Consider the following 19,817-nt stretch of genomic DNA (forward strand, 5'->3'; position numbering starts at 1 on the left):
TGTTCAGCTAAAACAACTAATTAAAATACATAGACAATTGGTCCAATATGTCATGCGGACTTCAACAGTCCAACCTGCAATGAAATTCCACAAAACACCCCTCAACAGGGGAACACAAATAAAATTACACCAAAGAATATACAATCATGTATTGGTAAAATACCCACAAAACTGGAACAAATTCCATTCTGGTTAGCTCAAAAAATTCCATCTGGGTGAATGCCGCCTTATTTCCGTCGTGGAAATTACAAGAAATGCCCAATGAAATTCAGCAAAAGCCTGCAAAATGGCACTTCACACTATCTTTTAGAATACATGGCATCATTTTGTTAATTTTAGTCGTGAGAGTGCGTTTTCTGCTAGAAAACTAGCACACAAATCACATTACAGTCATGTATATCTATTATATACAAAGACTGGTAAACGTGGCACCACGCCGAACCACAGGCAGCCCCCGGGACAGGTACGGCCAGGCTTGGACCCGCCCAAACTTGCTATCAGGGTGACCGCACTTTGGAATTCTCGCGGGCTTGATCGACAATCGCCATTGGTTGCCTGCGGGGGTAGCCTGGGCGCTTGGGGGCGGCTTAAATACAAGAACAGTTCCACTGGGGTCATCTTGCTTCCTAGACAACCCCTACGCATCATACGGCTCCCTCTATTGATTCCTGACCATTCAATGTGGTTTGTGCCAAAGAAATCCCTTCTAAGCTTCCTGGGATTTGTGGGGGGCCCGGACCATTGGCCATTTGCTGTGACCTGGACTGGCTGCTGACTGCCGTCGCATGAACCCATTGGGAACCTGTTTGAGCTGGAGGTAGGGAGGAGTCAGAGGGCGGGATGTCTTTCTCTCGGTGTTCTTGTTCCTGGCTGGTGGTGCGAGGAGGCGGTTTGCTACTGGTGTTTAGGGCATGGGGGGAGGCACGGTCCATTCATGGAGGCACTAGGTGCTTTGCAAACCTAAGTCCAGCCTAGGTTGATTTGGGCAATAGCGAGGAAATGTATTTCTACAAAATATGTTTTTGATTCTCTCCCTGGGAACCGCATCTAAGGGGGTACCGGTACACGATGATGTGGCTTAACGGCTAGAGCTACCGGATTTGGATCTGGGGATCCAGGTGCGAGTCTCGGCGACAGCTCAACATTCTGTGATTTTAGGGAAATCACTTAATCTCACTGTGCTTACCAACAATTAATGTGTCCATGTGTATGTAACGTAACTGGTGCGCATATTAGTTGTTTGTGTGTTTGTCACTGTCATATATATTATTACGCAGCGTTTATTTTAGATTGCTAGGAGGCTTATTAAATATCTGCTACTACAAGAACAGTCTTGCCTGGGATGCCACCAAAGCAGTTCAAAAGGGGGTGGTGATGGACGGAGCATCTGAATCAATCAAACACTCACACCCAGTCAAAAGATCTGGGTTTAATCCATCACCGTTCTTTAGCCCACTCTGCCACCCCATTTCAGACATAGCTATATGCAAATCAGTCTGACCCTGTGCCTCATGGGAACAGTCCAACCCGAACTGCCAAGCCATGTCTTCCCTGGACCGGAAACAAGCTTCCGAGGACCGGTTTCTGGCATTCCAGCCGTCTTCAGCCCGACTTGCTTGAATCCAGTGGCAAAGTGAGCAAGGGACTCACGTCTGAGCAAACCCTGCCACACTTATGGCGGCCAAAAGCGGTACAAAAGGGGGTGGTGATGAACGGAGCATCTGAATCAATCAAACACTCACACCCAGTCAAAAGATCTGGGTTTAATCCATCACTGTTCTTTAGCCCACTCTGCCACCCCAGTTCAGACATAGCTATATGCAAATCAGTCTGACCCTGTGCCTCATGGAAACAGTCTAACCCGAACTGCCACGCCATGTCTTCCCTGGACCGGAAACAAGCTTCCGAGGACCGGTTTCTGGCATTTCAGCCGTCTTCAGCCCGGCTTGCTTGAATCCAGTGGCAAAGTGAGCAAGGGGTCTGAGCATACCCTGCCACACTTATGGCGGCCAAAAGCGGTACAAAAGGGGGTGGTGATGGACGGGGCATCTGAATCAATCAAACACTCACACCCAGTCAAAAGATCTGGGTTTAATCCATCACCGTTCAGTGTTTGATTGATTCAGATGCTCCGTGTGGCAGGGTATGCTCAGACGTGAGTCCCTTGCTCACTTTGCCACTGGATTCAAGCAAGCCGGGCTGAAGACGGCTGGAATGCCAGAAACCGGTCCTCGGAAGCTTGTTTCCGGTCCAGGGAAGACATGGGTGGAAGTTCGGGCTGGACTGTTCCCATGAGGCACAGGGTCAAACTGATTTGCATATGGCCATGTCTGAACTGGGGTGGCAGAGTGGGCTAAAAAAACGGTGATGGATTAAACCCAGATCTTTTGACTGGGTGTGAGTGTTTGATTGATTCTGATGCTCCATCCATCACCACCCCCTTTTGTACCACCAAAGCAGTTCAAGCATAAATCAGATATTGCTGCTATCATGGGGCGGTTGTATGTGATGGACCAGGTCTTGGCCTTAATGCAACCCGCATTGTCTTTCTTGGCTCAGAAGGACACAGGCAATAATGTGGTTACTGAAGAGCGTCCTAAAATATCTGGGGGCAGATTTACTATTTTTTCACGTAGCGCACTGCAGCAGCCGCAAATGCTGTGCTACACTATGTGAAAAGGAGAGAGGAGGAGCGCGCCCTTTTTACAAAAAAAGGCACTTTCCTCATCACTCGCTATCTGAAATCTGCTGCCCTGCACCACGGAGATAGCTTTGCGCCATGGTGCAAGGCTGTCTCCATGAGCCTAGCATAGGTTTTGTACTGGAAGGAACCCTTCCAGTACTAAATACTATGGGGCTTATTTACAAGCCCCATGCCCCTCTGTTACTTTACTTTTCCCTACATTTAAAGTGACGCACCAGCAGCACAAGGGGCTTCCAAATAAGCCCCTATGCACAGACTCACTTTAACTATTTTCCCACTTTGTATGTGTGCTGTAAAGTGCAGCACACATGTAAAGTCTGAAAAGGAAGGAAAAATGAAAGCATTTCTCCTTCCTAGCACCTACTTGAAAAGGGCACCGTTTTCTCACACTAAACCCAATTTACTTAATTTAGTAAATTGGGTTTGGCATGAGAAACCTTAGGTGGATGCATGGGAACGCCCATGCACCACACTTGTAACGCCCCCATGGAACAAAGTAATGCAAAGCAGCGCATTCCTTTTCTGTTATTTCCAGCGCTAAACAAGTTTAAATTGGGGAAAAAAATGCACAGATTTTGCGTCACAGCACAAAATCCTAGTAAATCTCCCTCCTGGTGTCCCATCAAAGGTAGCATTTCCCCCTGTCGGTAAAGGGGCATGAATGGTGTGTGTGTAAATTTAAGTGCAGCAAAGGCGACAACTGCCACACCTAGTCTGAGGTAGGCGGAGGCCAGTACTGGGGATGACAGCAGGGCACAGGAGGAGAGCAGGGAGCTGGCCCCAAGAGGTTTAAAGAGGCTCTACAGCAGGGGTACTCATAGTACGGCCCGCGGGCCAGTGGCGGCCCGGCAAGCCTTCCCTGGCGACCCGCGGACCTTGTAAATATCGTACCTGAGTTTTTTTTTTTTTTTAAGTCTGTCTGCAACCAGAGCGCCACTCGGCAACTCTGCTGCTCTGTGGGGGACGGGCGATTCCCGCCGTAGTCCGAGTGGGGCTGCAGGGGCACTGAGAGGTGATCAAGGCATAATTAACATGCTAATCGTCTATTAAGGATCTGTCAAGAGCCCGGGTGCGGCTGTGTGTGTGTGTGGGCCTGCGCCTGGAAGCTGTCACAGCCTGGGCACACACAGCAAGGGTGAGGAGACAGAGGGAGAGAGGGGGAGGGAGGGCGGGAGAGAAAGGGAGGCAGACACGGAGGGAAAGAAGCGAATGGGAGGGAAAGGGAAGGAGAAGGATTTACTCTCTTGTAGGATTCATTGACTGAATAATGTGCTTTTTATGTAAAGCGCTCTGTGACCCTACATTAGAATGGGCATCGCAATAATAACAATTCACTGCGAGAGGGTGGCTATAAAGAAATGAGGGGAAGCACTGAAAGGAAATAGTGAAGGCATCCTTAGAGAAGGCGGGAAGGGGGGGGCAACAAAGGCTCTCGCAATGGGAGGCTACTAACGCTAAAGCCGACCCTGCCCAATGCTATTTCAGCATTTTCAGTAATGTGGTGCCACTGTCCCACCTGGGACAGAGTAAGGCCCGTGACCAATGTTTGACCTCTGTGTCCCTGGGGGAATCTGCGGTGTGATGGATGAGAGTGAGGGAGAGGGAAATAGAGTGAGGGAGAGGGAAATAGAGTGAGGGAGAGGAAAATAGAGTGCGCGAGAGGGAAATAGAGTGAGCGAGAGGGAAACAGAGTGAGCGAGAGGGAAACAGAGTGAGCGAGAGGGAAACAGAGTGAGGGAGTGAGACAGTCAAAGAGAGAGAGTGAGACAGAGGGAGAGAGACAGAGTGAGAGAGACAGAGTGAGAGAGACAGAGTGAGGGAGGGAGAGGGAGGGAGGGAGGGAGAGAGAGAGAGAGAGAGAGGGAGGGAGAGTGAGAAAGAGAGGGAGAGAGACAGAGAGAGAGATGTGTGTATGCTGGGTCTGGTGGCTCAGTGGACGAAGGCGTCCGCTGCAGGGACCTGTGATCAACCTCATGGTTGCAGTTTTTTTTGTTGCTCTAGCCCCGCCCCCTTCCCCACTGACCCCGCCCCCTTCCCCACTGACCCCGCCCCACCGGTGCGGCCCTCGGACACAAACCACATTGTAAATTTGGCCCCCGAGAGAAAGTTTGTGAGTACCCATGCTCTACAGGGTGGAGCTGATGAGTAGTCCGCCAAAGTGTTGCTTTGGCTGACCCATATAAGGAGTCCGGGGGAGATGCCTCTGGAAGCCGCTAGCAATCATCTGACAGTGGCCCCAGCATCTGGCCCAGCGAAGCGAGGGGCTGGCACCAAGGCTGTGAAAGCACAGCCCCCACGCCATGTTATGAGGCATCAGTCTCTAGCGAAATTGTTAGAAGATCTAATCTTGTCAGTAAAGTAGTTTGTTTTAGTCCTAACCTGTATTTTGTATACTTTGAGTTGGTTTCTGAATGCTTGTTTTCTATTGAACCATAGTCCGACCTCCATTTCTGTTCTTGTCGTCTACACTGTCTTTTTAGCTCCCTAAATATGTGAGAGAACCAGAGAACAGAAAGGGGTTTGCGTTGGCTCATCCTGGATTTTAATCAGGCTAGTTGAGAGGCCACAGCTTTGACCCAGGTAATAAAGTTAGCAGCCGCTATATCTGGTAATGCAGGGATAGGCCAACCTATCTTTTGTGTCCTGGGCTTTAAGTGGGATGAAAAAACTGGGGGGTCTCTCAAAGGGTCGTGGCCAATGTTATTAAGGGTTTGGCGTAAAACCACAGTAAGCTTAAAATCTGTGCTCAGGATAATATGCCACCCAGCAGGTTTTTTGCTTCTTCGGTCATTGCATCCAAATATATAATATAAGAAGTAACATTACACATACGATAAGCCAGGACTCCTGGCTTTGCCAATGGTTGTTATTTGCATAGCATAAATAAGCAACAACAATGGCTTTGTTGTATATCTTACTGAAAACTCTTAGGGCCAGATGTAGGTAAATACTATTTACCGATTCTTAAATACCAAATTTTACCGAACTGGTATTTAAGAATAGGGAAATGGCATGTAGGTGATTTTTTTGGTAAATTTGACCGAATCTGTAAAATTCGGTATTTACCGAATCGGTAATTCCCATTCATTCCCATGGGCCTGGAGGCCCATAGGAATGAATGTGAATTACTGAATCGATAAATACAGATTCGGTAAAATGGAGAACACATTCAAGGGTGGCAGGGTGTCAGATTGACACCCTGTTGCACCCCTGAATAGTGCATGGGTGCACATGTGGCACACATACATGCCCTAGGGACATGTATGTCTGCCACATTGCACTATTGGAAAAGCCAAAAATTGCTTTTTGAAAGGTTTTCATTATTTACCACCAACTTGTAGTTGGTGGTAAATAACAAATCCTTAACTTAGGAATGCACTAACTTGAGCGCTCCCTACATCCTGGAATTGGTAATTTACTGAATCGGTATGTTTAGATTTTGGTAATTTACCGAATCCTTAAATTACCGATTCGGTAAAATACCGAATCCAGGAACATGCCACCTACATCTAAAAAGCCCAATACCGGCCGGTAACAGCGGAAATTCGGTCATTTCGGCCGTTACCGACCGGTATTGGGCGACCTTCATCTGGCCCTTAGATTCTGGAATGATGAGACTGAAAAAACAATACCTACTCTTTAGGTCCTGCCTAGAGCGTAGCGCCCAGCACTGCTCTAGGAGTGAACTTTAGGCATCGGTCAGCTCTTTTCAAGCACCCGTGCTTGTGCTGGCATCCACCTTGCGGGAGCGAGCAGCGGCATGCGCGCTAATTGAAAACATATGGCCCGCATGCCGCCGCTGCTCGCTCCCGCAAGGTGGATGCCAACACAAGCATTAGTGCTTGAAAAGAGCTGTTGGCATTTGCCTGCTCGTTGTCGCTTTAACACCGTGGAAAATCGTCAGAAAAATCACCAGCAATCGTCTGCCCGGCTCACCTCTCCCTGGTGGCACTTTGTTTCTGAAGCACCGATGCCTCCTGAGCTCCGGCCTCATAAAAGAACCTGCAGTGCGCCAGCCTAATCGCTGTCTGTCTCTACATGAATTCACTTGACAGTCACTGTGTTAATGATGCATTACAGCCCCATTTTCGTAGTGTTCGATGGAAATGTGCGTGTAGTGTGTAGATGGCGAGTTGAGTGTCCTTGGATTAGAGCACCTTGAAGTCAGCACAAAGCCGTGTTGGTGCGGTTCTAGGCTTGATGCATAAATAAAGGCGTCTGGGCAAAATATGACACGTTCAGTCAACTGTCTAACTTGTAGTTTGTTTAAGGTGAAACAGTGACCTTTCACTCACTGAAACAAGCATTTCATTACTGGAACCTTCTGCTTTTGTGGTGGCCTTCCTGTGTGTTTAATGTCAGAGTGCTTGGAGCCTGTAAGTGTGCTCTCACGTGTTAAATGATACCCTTTACCCAGGTAACAGATCACAGGACGTTGTGGATGGTGTTATGTGTACGGTTCTTGAGTCCATTTGTTGGATCTTTAATTGGTCTCCTGTGAGTCTTTGAGTGTTTTTGTTGGTGCACCAGCGCAGTTGGGGCTGTCCACCTGTCCTCCTGTACACTTAAGCCTTGCTTGAAAGGGAACACGTCTAACCTCTGGTCCACCCCACCTTGACAGATTTTCCCCCCAATAGGCAGGTAGCAACTCTCGATAACTGGCTCTCAGAGGCCTGTGATCAAGTTGCGCCTCTTAGACGAGTCAGAACGCGTCGCCCTCACGATGCCAACTAATGGTTTTCTAATGCCCTAAAAAAACAGAAATTAGCACTTCGGCAGGCTGAGCGCCATTGGCGATGCAGATACTGCCCGGACCTTAAGATCCTTTACCTGACTCTCCTTCGGGCCTACAAAAAAGCTATACTCACCGCCAAGCTCGAACACTTTTCCCAGAAAATTAATCAGGCAGCAAACAAACCTAAGGAGATCTTTACGATCGTGCATGAGCTTGCTGCCTCCGACAGAGTTGCGCCTAGACCCATTCCTTCCCAATCCCTCTGTAACACCCTTAACAACTACTTTACTGAGAAGATCACCACCATAAAGCAGAATATCCCTTTGGCACCACCTCTGTTCTCTTGCCCTCCACTACCCCCGCCCCCCTCCTCTCTCGACCAATTCCCTCTGATCTCAGAAGAAGCCTTCTGTACCTTCTTGGACAAAGTTAAAACGGGCTCTCCCGCTGACGTTTGCCCGGCACATATTCTGAGGGAGATCTTCTCTCACTGTCCTGCCCCCCCTATTACCCTGCTTAACACTTCCATCACCTCAGGAATTGTACCTGATGCTTTCAAATCAGCCACGGTTATCCCTATTATAAAAAAACCTGGTGCCGATCCCACTGCCCCCTCCAACTTTAGACCCATTTCACTTCTCCCACTTTTGAGCAAGATCTTGGAGAGCCATATCACCTCCTCACTCTCCACCTACATTGAGACTCATCACCTCCTGGCTGACCACCAGGCCGGCTTCCGGCCTGTACATTCCACGGAATCTGTTGTCCTCTCAGTGGTTGATGAGCTCAGACGTAGCGCCGACACTAATTCCCCCCAGGCCTTAGTCCTGCTCGATCTATCTGCAGCTTTTGACACGGTCGACCATTCCATCCTTCTCGACCGTGTCAGGGGCGCCGGCCTACGGGGGTCGGCCCTGACTTGGCTCACCTCTTTCTTAGCAGGCCGAACTCAGGCTGTTCGACTAGAAGTTTTTCTTGCACCTACCCGCTCTGTCTCCTGCGGGGTACCCCAAGGCTCCTCCCTTTCCCCCCTTCTGTTCAACCTTTACATACACCCCCTTATTGTTCCTTTACAGGACATGGAGGTCACGGCGTTCAATTACGCTGATGACCTCCAGCTCATTTTCAACCTCTCCTCCTCTCCTGATTCGGTTTCCAGGGTCCACTCCACTCTTACTTTTATTTACAACTGGATGAACCTTAATCAACTAAAATTGAATCCCGATAAGACAGAGCTGGTTCTCATCGGTGGTCCCTCTAATCCCTGGTCCTCTGCTTTTTGGCCCCCCATCCTTGGTTCCCCCGTCTCCCTCTGCCTCTGTTAGAACCCTGGGCATCAAAGTCAGCCAGGACCTCTCTCTGCGCCCCCAGATAAGCTTGGCAGTCTCCTCTTGCTTTCTGTCCCTCAGAACCATCCGTAAAGTCTCACGTTACTTCTCGGTTGAAGCCCTTAAACGTGTTGTTGGGTGGCTCCAGGTTCTCGACACTTGCCCCCCTCTTTTGGATCTCACTTCCTCTGACAATTAGGTCCATTCCCTCCTATCTGGACTTTCGGGCTGCTCTGAAAACCCATATTTTTTCTTCTGCGTGTACTTCTTAATTCTCACCCCTTTCCTTCCTCAGTTTCAGTTCCCTTCTGCAGCGCCAAGAAACCGCATGGTAGTAGAGCGCTATACAAAACCCTTCCAACTTCGACTTCTGATCTGTCACTAGCACTTAATTTTTACAAGCGGTTTTCACCAGAACAAAGCTGCTTATTCATCCTTGTTAACAGGAATGTTCATTTTGGTTATTTAGACGGACCACTTACAATGCATAGGTGTTAGAAATGGGATTTCTGGCTAGCTGAGACTAACAGGAGACAGTGACACCGGGAGTGGTGCCAAGCCGCGCGGGAGAAAGTGCGGGAGAAAGTGGGAGCGGAGCAGAGCCGCGACTGGATGAGCCTGTGGGTAGCGGCAGCAGAAGAGACTCTGGTCCCGAAGATCAGCACCGTCGACCACACCGTCAGCGAGAAGCCAAGAGACCCGCTCGCACCGCCAGGGCTGCCTGTCCACAAGATGGCCGACCGCCATACAAATCACAAGGCCCTGAAAAGCATCAAGTAAGCCCTAGTGCTGGAAAAGGCCCCCGCACCCCTAGCCCGTCACTACAACCAGTGGAGCCTAACGCTGATCCACTGGGGCGCCTCACCCCACCCTCCATGCAAGCTTCACCCACCCTCTCTCTCATCAAGGGATGCCTGGCCTTAAGATGGCCTCCACACTGGACATTTTATAATCAGGGAAAGCAGACTTGCTCTGCGCGACCTAAGACCCATGACGTCACATGCTCAGGGAATCTGAACTTGCCACCCGACTTAAGATCCCCTGCTCTGCCCGATTGTAGATGGCAGCACTGACGAATCAAGACTACTCTGGACAGCCTATGGGCAGGAAACCAGACCTGCTCTGACCAACCTTAGACTACCAATGCTCCCAGGGCCCGCCCCCAGAGAGGTCCCCTAATCGCTCCTCCCACCCTCTGCTCTGCCCGATTATACACTGCTCAACTGTTGAATCTAGACTGCTCTGGTCAACTATTCAGCAAGGAAACCAGACCTGCTCTGACCGACTTTAAATTACAATTTCTCCCAGGGCCCGCCCCTAGAGAAGTCCCCTATTTGCCCCTTCACCACCCCCCTTCCAGACATCCGGCCTCCCTCACCCAGTCCTCCCCCATGGAGCATCCCCAGTTGCAACACCCCAGTATCTACCACGTCGTTCAGCCCAACCCCCCCTCCAGCTAGTCTCCCCCTAATCCTACACCTATTCAACCCAGCCCCCCTCCATTGCACTCTCCCCCGCCCTCGCCCCTGAGGTCTTACGCCTCCCCTAGCCCATCTAAGATGCCCCCGGTTGCGCAATTGAACACGCATCTTTGCCCATCACCCAACCACCTGTCTCTACAAGGACATAACACCTTCGCTATAACATTCCCACGTAGCCTCTCCTTCAAAGCTAAAAAACGCTTCAAACAGAACCTACTCAGGCAACACCCCGAAACGCTAGTTGTTAACACCTACCACTGCTCAACCAGAGGACAGAAGAAAACGGACTTCATTTTCTACACCAACAGGCCCGACCCGTGGGCCACCATCTTTAACTCACTCCTCCCAGTCTCCAAAACCACCTTCATTAAAAACAACCAAAAACTAACTATCTCCCCCCTGAACCATCAGTCCCTGTCTGGAGACATCGCCATCACCATTTTCGTGAATGGCACCATTCTAATTAAGGCGAAAGACGAGAATCTAGAATACTTCGACTCTCTCTTCCCTTCACTGAAGATGGCTATGGCTCACTACCCTCTCAAACTGACCCCCTCCCCCCTAACGGCTCCTTATGAACTCCCAGTCGGCGAAGCCGGTCTTCACCACTAGCTCCCAACATATCCCTTCTCCCGTGCTCTACCCAGCGCTCCCAACTTCCCAGTACTCAACCCCCCCTGCATCCCCAAATAACTCTTAACCCCCCACTCCCTAGCTCCCGAAGCAACGCTAGCTCTCAGTCTCCTGCCCTTAGAGATCCACCTCAGCGTCCCCACCCTTCCGTGCCCAAACACTCCACCAACCTCACATCAGCAACAGCTCCATCTCCCCCTATCTCCCTACCCACAGCCTCCACCCTTCACTCCCAAACTTCCAGGTCTCAGCCCCATCGCATCCCTAAGGACTCCCATCCCCCCATGCCATAGCCCCCGAAGCACCACTAGCTCGCAGCCTACCACCCGGCCAGATCCCAGACCCCCTAACAACTCCGCCTCACAGCCCCCCTCTTGTTATCGCCCACCCCACTAGCTCACACTGCCCGCACAGATCCCAGACCCCCTACCCCCGGCCCTAACAACACCTTCTCTCAGTCCCCCCTCGCGCTAACTCACACTGGTCCCTCCAGTGAAGAAAACTCGCTCCTCCAAATGGACAACAACCCCCCTCTCCCTCCAGCCCTCTCTCAATCGACCAATAGACCTAACAATGCAGAGGCACAGCCCCCAACCCTCTAACCCCCTCTCCACCAGCTCACACGGCCCCCCTCAATGAAGAAAACTCCCACCCCCATAGAGACCAGGACCCCCCACCCTCTATAGCACTCCCACGACTTAACTCCAAACCAGATCCAGCTCCCCCCTCCTCTGAACCCCCCAGTAGATGCTCTCCCCAAAGCCCCTCCCATCCTAGGCTCTTCTCCGCTAACCGTACCCTCAGCTCCCCCTCACCCAAGCTGACGCAACGCCTCAACCTTATAGAAGCGCAGATCGCCACCCTAATCCTTGGCCTGCAGAAAACCTTATCCGCCATAGGGAACCTCCAGCTGCCCTCCCCTCCCCTGCATCACCCTCATCCCTCCGCCTCTCCATAGTAACATCTCTCCGCCACCTGGACGGTCAACTTCCCCTCCTGGTTCCCTACCTCCACTTACTAGAGCGGTACAAAAGGGGATGGTGATGGACGGAGCATCTGAATCAATCAAACACTCACACCCAGTCAAAAGATCTGGGTTTAATCCATCACCGTTCTTTAGCCCACTCTGCCACCCCAGTTCAGACATGGCCATATGCAAATCAGTCTGACCCTGTGCCTCATGGGAACAGGCCAGCCCGAACTGCCAAGCCATGCCTTCCCTGGACCAGAAACAAGCTTCCTAGGACCGGTTTCTGGCATTACTCCGTCCATCACCACCCCCTTTTGTCCACTCACTAGAGGCCAGTTCGAGTCGCGAGCAGTCTCCCCAAGAAGACCTATAACCTCCATCTCCCCCCAAGAAGTGAGCACACTCGTCACTTCTTTCGAACCTTCCTCGAACCAACCAGCCCAGGCCCCACTCTTGATCTCTACTCCCATCTCCTCTATCCAAGTCATCACGGGAGTGGGTAGGGACCCGCCCCACCGCAGAGTCACTAGGCCTGCAACGTATCTATCCGCCATTCTCAGAGACATGCCCATCAATCTGAAATCTAAAGAAGACCCCCACATTAACTGTATGCTGATTAACAGCCGGTCAGCAGTTAAACGTGCAACAGAAGTTGCTGAATCCATCCTCTCTCATGACCTGGATGTAGCCTTCATCACGGAAACATGGCTAAACACCCTAATCCCCCCCCCATTCTCGACATGCTGGTGCCGCCCGGTTTCTCGATAAGTCGCAAACACAGGCCATTACACAAAGGCGGCGGCGTAGCAATTATCCACAAAAGTGACCTCTCCATCGCGGAAACTCCCGCCTGCACGTACAATTCCTTTGAATGCCTGTCGGTCAACTTAAAATCCCCCAGGCATAGTTCACTTCTTTGCCACCTCCTTTACCATTCTCCTGGCAACTCACTCAAATTTGGAGCTCATATGTCGGATCTGATCACCCAATCCGCACTCGACAGCGACCACTGTTTAATTCTAGGTGACCTCAGCCTAAGATGGAACAAAACTAATAACCCGCTCATTCAATCTCTCAACACCCTTCTGCAAGACAACGATCTGATCCAACACTGTTCTGAGGAGACGCACCATAGAGGATCGATACTGGATGTAATCATTGCGGACAAAAATGCAATCACGATTGATCACATAATCCCGGTGGATTGGTCTGATCACCACAAAATTCTCTTCCATATCAAACATTCAGCCCTAGCGCTCCCACCCACTCAAACCTCCCCTAAGTGGACCAGGAACACAGCCAGAGTCCCCATAAGACAAGCTAGAAGAAGAACTCAGCCTACTCCTCCCGAACACGACGGAGTCCCTATCTACCACGGAACTCACCGCGCTCCACCACGAAGCTCACCCTCGATTAGCTGGCACCTCTGAAACAAAAAAACCCAGAAGCATTCCATCTAGGTCTTGGTTCTCCACTGACATTAATGAGGAAAGATGCACCTTAGATCCCTGGAAAGAACCTGGAGTAACAACCCCACCTCCCGCACCAGGACCAACTCAAGGCAGCACGCAAAAACTACTATAATCATATCAAGAACAAAAAGTCAGCCTTCTTCTGTGTGGCGCTTGACAATGCCAAAAACCGCCCAAAAGAACTCTTCAACATCATTAGGAATCAAACCTCCATTCCAGTAACAGCCAACCTGGCGGCGTCCAAAACCCAGTGCAACAACTTTGCCATCTTTTTTAACGAAAAAATTGCCAAAATTGATCGCTCATTCAACCTGAAACCCGCCCCCCGCACAGTTACCCGGACTTTTCAGGTGTAAGACCATACTTAGTGAGGAGGGCATCCTTCATGTCTGGATAGGTGAGGTGATACCCCTTACCCAAAGCCATTAAAGTGTCCCCCGCTTCTTCAGGGAAGAAAGGCCACAATCCTGCTCCCCAATTCTCCTCAGGGACCCCATTCATGTGGATTACTGCCTCGTACCACCTTTGTATGTCACCCCTCTTTTTGAATTCCTTGCCCACATTCTTAGAGATGACCATGATTATGTCTGCGTATCTTGACGAGTTGCTGCCACCATCTGAGCTGGGCCTACTCCTTAGCTCCAGCTCCTTAAGACCTCGCTAATGGTCTAATTTCTTCGATGGCTATTCTTTTGTTTTCCCTCTCACTTTCCATCCTGGGTTTTCCAACTCGCACTTCCTTGCCTCCCGCCTGTCCTCCAGTTTCTCTGGGGACAGGCCACTGCTGCCTGGCCGGAAGGGTTCCCCCCTCCCAAAAGCACACCCCTCCTAGGACTAGACTCCACCACCTCGCCGCTAAGGTCACAAGATTGCCCACTTGAGTCTCTGGCTGCTACCCAGACCCTCAGTGCCTTTTGTAGCTCGTCCTTCCTAGTGAGGCCTCTGACTTGGACTTTGAGGTTTTTGCACACAGAGTTCAATTCTCTCACCGTGTAGAGCTTCAACCTATCCTTCTCAAAGGCAATGTCCATGGATGCAACGGATGATGCTATTGATTCCGGCATGATGAAGCAGAAAGTTCACCTGGCAAGATCACAAAAATCAGCCAAAAATGGTCCGTATCGCAGATCGTAATGGTCTGCGATATGGCAGTAGTTCACACCAATCACTGTAAGTCAAGTGCAAACGCAAGTCCGATCCTCACCGCTGACAACCAATGTTAGAAAACAGATTTCTGGCTAGCAGAGACTTGCGCCAAAGCGAGGCAGAAAACACCACTCTAGTCAGGATAAGGGAGTTACACTTCTAAAATAACCCCTGCTCACCCCCTTGGTAGCTTGGCACGAGCAGTCAGGTTATCTTAGAGGCAGTCTGTAAAGCATTTGCACATAACCAACAGTAAAACAGTGTACGCACTACAGAAGGACACCTCACCAGTTTGGAAAAATATCCCATTTTTATATACTTAAGACAAGACTGAATGCGATAAAAATCCACAATACTATACTTCAAAATCTTCACTTATCAAAATGTGCTTTAAAAATAGTTCCTTGATGTCGATAGCTCCATCCGGGGCTATCACGGCGTTGTGAACAACAAATCTAAAAACAGTTCTGGCTGACCGCTGGGTTGCAGGCAAACCACAGTGTCAGGAAGACCTGCAAACAGTACGTTTCAGAGATGCAGGGCGATGGGGCCCTTGAAGACACTCGCATTGCAGGTCGAGCTGCTTTCTGATGGGATCCGGAGCGCCTGGTGCCAACAGGCGTCGGGTGCTGGGGTGTAAAGCACAACAGTGCGACATGCAGTGCCCCCAGGTCACGGTGCGAACAACGGCTCGGTGGCGGCATCAGATGGCGTCGTCAGTGAGACCAGGGTCGCAGTGCAAGATGAAGGCGGTGCTCGTCACGGTGCTAGCAGGTCACGGTGCAAGCAGCAGCGTTGTCGTTGCTGAAGCGCAATCGTCGGCTGACGAACTAGAGTCGATGGGGCCGGCGTCGGTAGGCCAAGGCTGCAATGTGGAATGAGGGCGGTGCATTGTGTAACTTACGAGCGGTGCCCCTGAACCATGGTGCAGGCAGCAGTGTCAATTTCAGCGGGAAGTGGCGCGCCAGGAAGGCCACGGCATCATCGTGTAGTGAGGTGGTGCAGAGTGCAGGCCCACAGGTTGCCGTGCAAGCAGCGGCTCGGTGACAGCGTCAGCAGGTGTCATCGGTGAGACCAGGGTCGTGGTGCGGAGTGGCGGTGGTGCCCTCTGCGGTGTCAAAGCTTCGACGTGAAGGAAGGTGGTGCGGAGTGTGGTGCCCACAGGTCGCGGTGAGAGCAGCAGCTCGGTGATGGCGTCAGCAGGCGTTGTCGGTGAGACCAGGGTCTCTTTGCAGCGGTGCCCTCTGCAGTGTCTTCAGGACACAGGTTTGGCATGGTCGTCATAGACGTCGTCGGGTGGCGTTCTTCAGGTTGCAGCACAAAACACGCAGTTCCCAGTGCTGCGGGTCGAAGAACCTGAAGTCTTTGCTGTTCCTGAGACTTCGTGAACAGGGGGGAAAGCTCTACCCCAGGCCCTTGGAGAGTTTCACCAATTCGGGTGCAGAAAGTCCAGTCCAGGTCTTTCACTGCCGAAGACAGAAGCAGTGCCCGTTACTGGAGACTGACAAGTAAGTCACACATCCAATCATAATACAACTTACCACAGGAGCACCAGCGCTTTACCACTGATCAGTAGTGCGAAAGGTGCGCAGAAACGTTATACCAGCAAAAACAGAATCAAAACCGGGAGGGCAGTAAGCAAAAAAAAACTCGGGGAAACACGCCAAAAGATGCCAAGTCTAACAATAGGATACATCTGACTGGCATCGATTTTCTTTTGCCTAGTGCAGATTACACTCACAGGGAGTCTGAGGTCTCAAAATGATACTGCCGGTATTCCTCACTCTGAACTAATAAATGTCAAGGATATTCATCCGCACTACTATATTGAATACCGACAATCTGTCTCTTCCATTATGTTCCCTCCATTGTACACACCTTTTTGTTTACTCTTTATTTAGGTTTTCAACCTGCAAAAACTGGCTTGTACAGTCAGCAGATGTAAAAAAGGTACTACCCCATTATGTTTCCATTTAACAAAACAACCAGATCACCGAACCCTCGAACCAAACCACAAAGTCACCAGAAGACACCACTACACGAGCAACAGTTTATAAGTCATGTGGCCCATGAGTTTCCGCAAAATCACATAAGGACCCCGAAAGGTACTCAGCAAACCAGAGGCCACTAGTATTCAGAATTTACTCAGGATTAAAGTTCCTTATGACCTGCAGTGTATATATGTAGCATGCAAATACTGATGTTTTTACATAATTTCTCCTTGCTGTGTAGTAATTTAGGGCCAGATGTAGGTGGCCATTTACCGACCGGTAATGGCCGATTCGGCCGTTACCGACCGGTAAATGGCCATTTGAGATGTAGGGGCCCTATTTTACTGATTCGGTAAATTTACCGAATCGGTAAATTTACAGAATCGGTAAAATACCGAATCGGTATTTTTACCGATTCTGTAATTTTGAAATGTAGGTGGGACTCTTCTGAGTCCCACAGGCCTTACCGAATCGGTATTTTACCATCAAATCCAATTTGATGGTAAAATACCGATTCCGGTGTGCATGCACATGTGTGCATGCACACCTATGCCATGTGACAGGCAGACCTGCCCTTAGGGCATGTATGCCTGCCACATGGCACCCAAGCCTGTTTTGGGGGTGCCAGAGGGTGTCAAAGTGACACCCCCTGCACCCTTGTGAAAATCGGTATTTACCGATTCGGTAAATACCGAATCGGTAATGCCCATTCATTCCTATGGGCTTCAAAGCCCATAGGAATGAATGGGCATTACCGATTCGGTATTTACCGAATCGGTAAATACCGAATGGTTCCGATTCGGTATTTCCACATCTGGAAATACCTACATCTCCCCCCTTCATATTTACCGATTCATAAATACCGAATCGGTAAAATTCGGTATTTATGAATCGGTAAATATCAGCTACCTACATCTAGCCCATAGTTTCATAGGGCACTCCAGGTTTTAAGGTGTCTGGACTGTGGGACCTGCTTGAGGGCAAAAGCCAGATGCCATAGTCTCACAGGTTTGCAGGTTGTCATCCACCTTTTCAACAAGCATCGAATTGCCAGAAGGACTAGTACCGCTACCAGGCCCATGCTTGCAAGAGGGACATGTTTACCAACCCTAATAATAGCAGTTTGGGGGATCACTCCACCGGATTCCCACCACATACTTTTACATAACCACCTAGCTAAGTAGTGAGGATATCCAAGGACCCACCTTAATCATCACATCTTTTTATTGCTGTGCCGTAGCGAGGTATAGTATACTTTCCGATGGCTAAGAGAAACGCTTGGCCCCTGCTTGGTTCATGCTAGCCCCTGTTTTTGTAGTTTTAGTCCAGACGATTGTCTTTATCACTGTTTTTAAGCCATGTTGGACAGCAGCGCGGCTGCTGTGCAGCATCAATGCAAGCAAAAAAAGAAAAAAAAACACTGTGACGTGACCAGATTTGACGGTGTCGTAGCCAAGCTGTTGTACAACATGGCTAAAAAAATGTGAAAAGTCAGTAGGTCTCATCTACGAGTGCCATTGGATTGGTCAATTTTTGAACGCTGTCTTATAGCACTTTTTCCTTTATTTTCAGCCACGCTGCACAGCAGCAACATGTGCAGCATGGCTAAAAAACATTGGCAAAGCCAATAGTTGAAACATAGGTGTAACCTATGGGCTCTGCCAGTGCTTATTAACATGGTCTTTCTGTCTTTATTTACTTTAGCTATCTGTCTGGGGTCATTAGGACAGCGGTAGCACACACTCTTACAATTACTCATTAACGTCTGTACTGATGAGGGTAAAAAAAAAACGACCATAGGTGACTTTTCCCAGTTTTGTACCCGCAGAGATTTTAAAACCACAGTCATGGCTGTATAAAACCGGCCAGGTGGCCCTCCTTATATGGCAACTTTCTTCAGTTTGTGGCAATACCTTTTTTTACACTGCCGACGTTCTCCTCCGAAAGCTGAGGTTCCTTGAGAGCATTTTCCCTTATGTGAAACGTTGGTGCTTTTTAAATGTAGGGAATTCCTTTAGAATTCTTCGTATTGTTGTTAATTTGTCACATACTTGTTGGTTGTCATTATACCCCAGCAGCAATCCTGCTCTTACATTTGAAGCATTTCCATTTCCTGGAGATAGAAATGTCCCTATTGGCATATTGGTGGGAGGACGTATAGAGGCATGGGTTTGCTGCTGCTAACTGTTTGTGTGCCCAAGATAACAGCTGGCAAGTTCAAGGTCCCAATTTACAGTTGTTTCTCTATAAAAGGTATCTTGGGATTAGCTTTCATCAAGTCATCATTAGGGTTTTCCTTCTTTGCGAGGATGGTCTTTCTGTGACATTAATTTATGCATCTACGCCAGAAACCATGCTTGCTGTGACGCACTCAGGGGCATATTATCAACGGCCAGGGATAATTATGGCTGGCCGCGCTTAGATATAATAATATTATCGCAGGCTATCTCTGGAATTTATCACCCTGGTAGCGCGTTATTAACAACGCGTTTCTCCAGGGCGATAAAAATTCCATAGCGAGGTTATTGCCCTTTTGCAGGGAACATCGCTGGTTTTCCAGTGATGTTCCCTGCAAAACGGCGATAACCTTGCTGATACGACCCACAGGGCCGTATCAGCATACTACACTTCCTATGTTAGGGATGGCTAAGTCAGGATTTTAGCAGACGTTAGATTTTGGCGAAAACTACAGTTTTCGCCAAAATCTAACGTGTGCTAAAATCATGTGGGCTGCCTTGTAAATATCACGATGTAAACATCAGCGATATTTGCAAGGTAGTAATCCGGGGTATGCCCAGTAACGCCCACTTTGCATCTCATTGGAGATGCAAAGGGAGGCGTTGGGAAAAAGGGTGCTAACATGCGATTATGCATGTTAGTACCCTCTGGTAAATAGGGCGCTGGTTTTAGCTCTGCTTTTTTGGCTATGTAAGCCAAAAAAGCGGAGATAAAGCCCTTCCTCGAGACAAATGGATCCCTCGACCACTCGCAGTCCGGTTTCAGAGCTAACCACAGCACCGAGACCGCCCTAATCGCAGCCACAGACGACATCCGAGCCTTGCTCGACAACGGGGAAACAGCGGCACTCATCCTCCTGGACCTCTCCGCAGCGTTCGACACTGTCTGCCACCGCACCCTAGTGCAGCGCCTCAGCGACATCGGAATCAAGGAGAAGGCACTAGAGTGGATCATCTCCTTCCTCGCAGGAAGAACCCAGAGAGTCCGCCTCCCCCCGTTCAGATCCAAGGCCACCGAAGTCATCTGCGGCGTACCACAAGGATCTTTGCTCAGCCCCACCCTCTTCAACGTTTACATGAGCCCCCTCGCAGCCATCGCACGCCAACACAACCTCAACAT

Source organism: Lissotriton vulgaris, chromosome 9 (assembly GCF_964263255.1).
Source record: "Lissotriton vulgaris chromosome 9, aLisVul1.2, whole genome shotgun sequence".
In the NCBI taxonomy this organism is placed as follows: Eukaryota; Metazoa; Chordata; class Amphibia; order Caudata; family Salamandridae; genus Lissotriton; species Lissotriton vulgaris.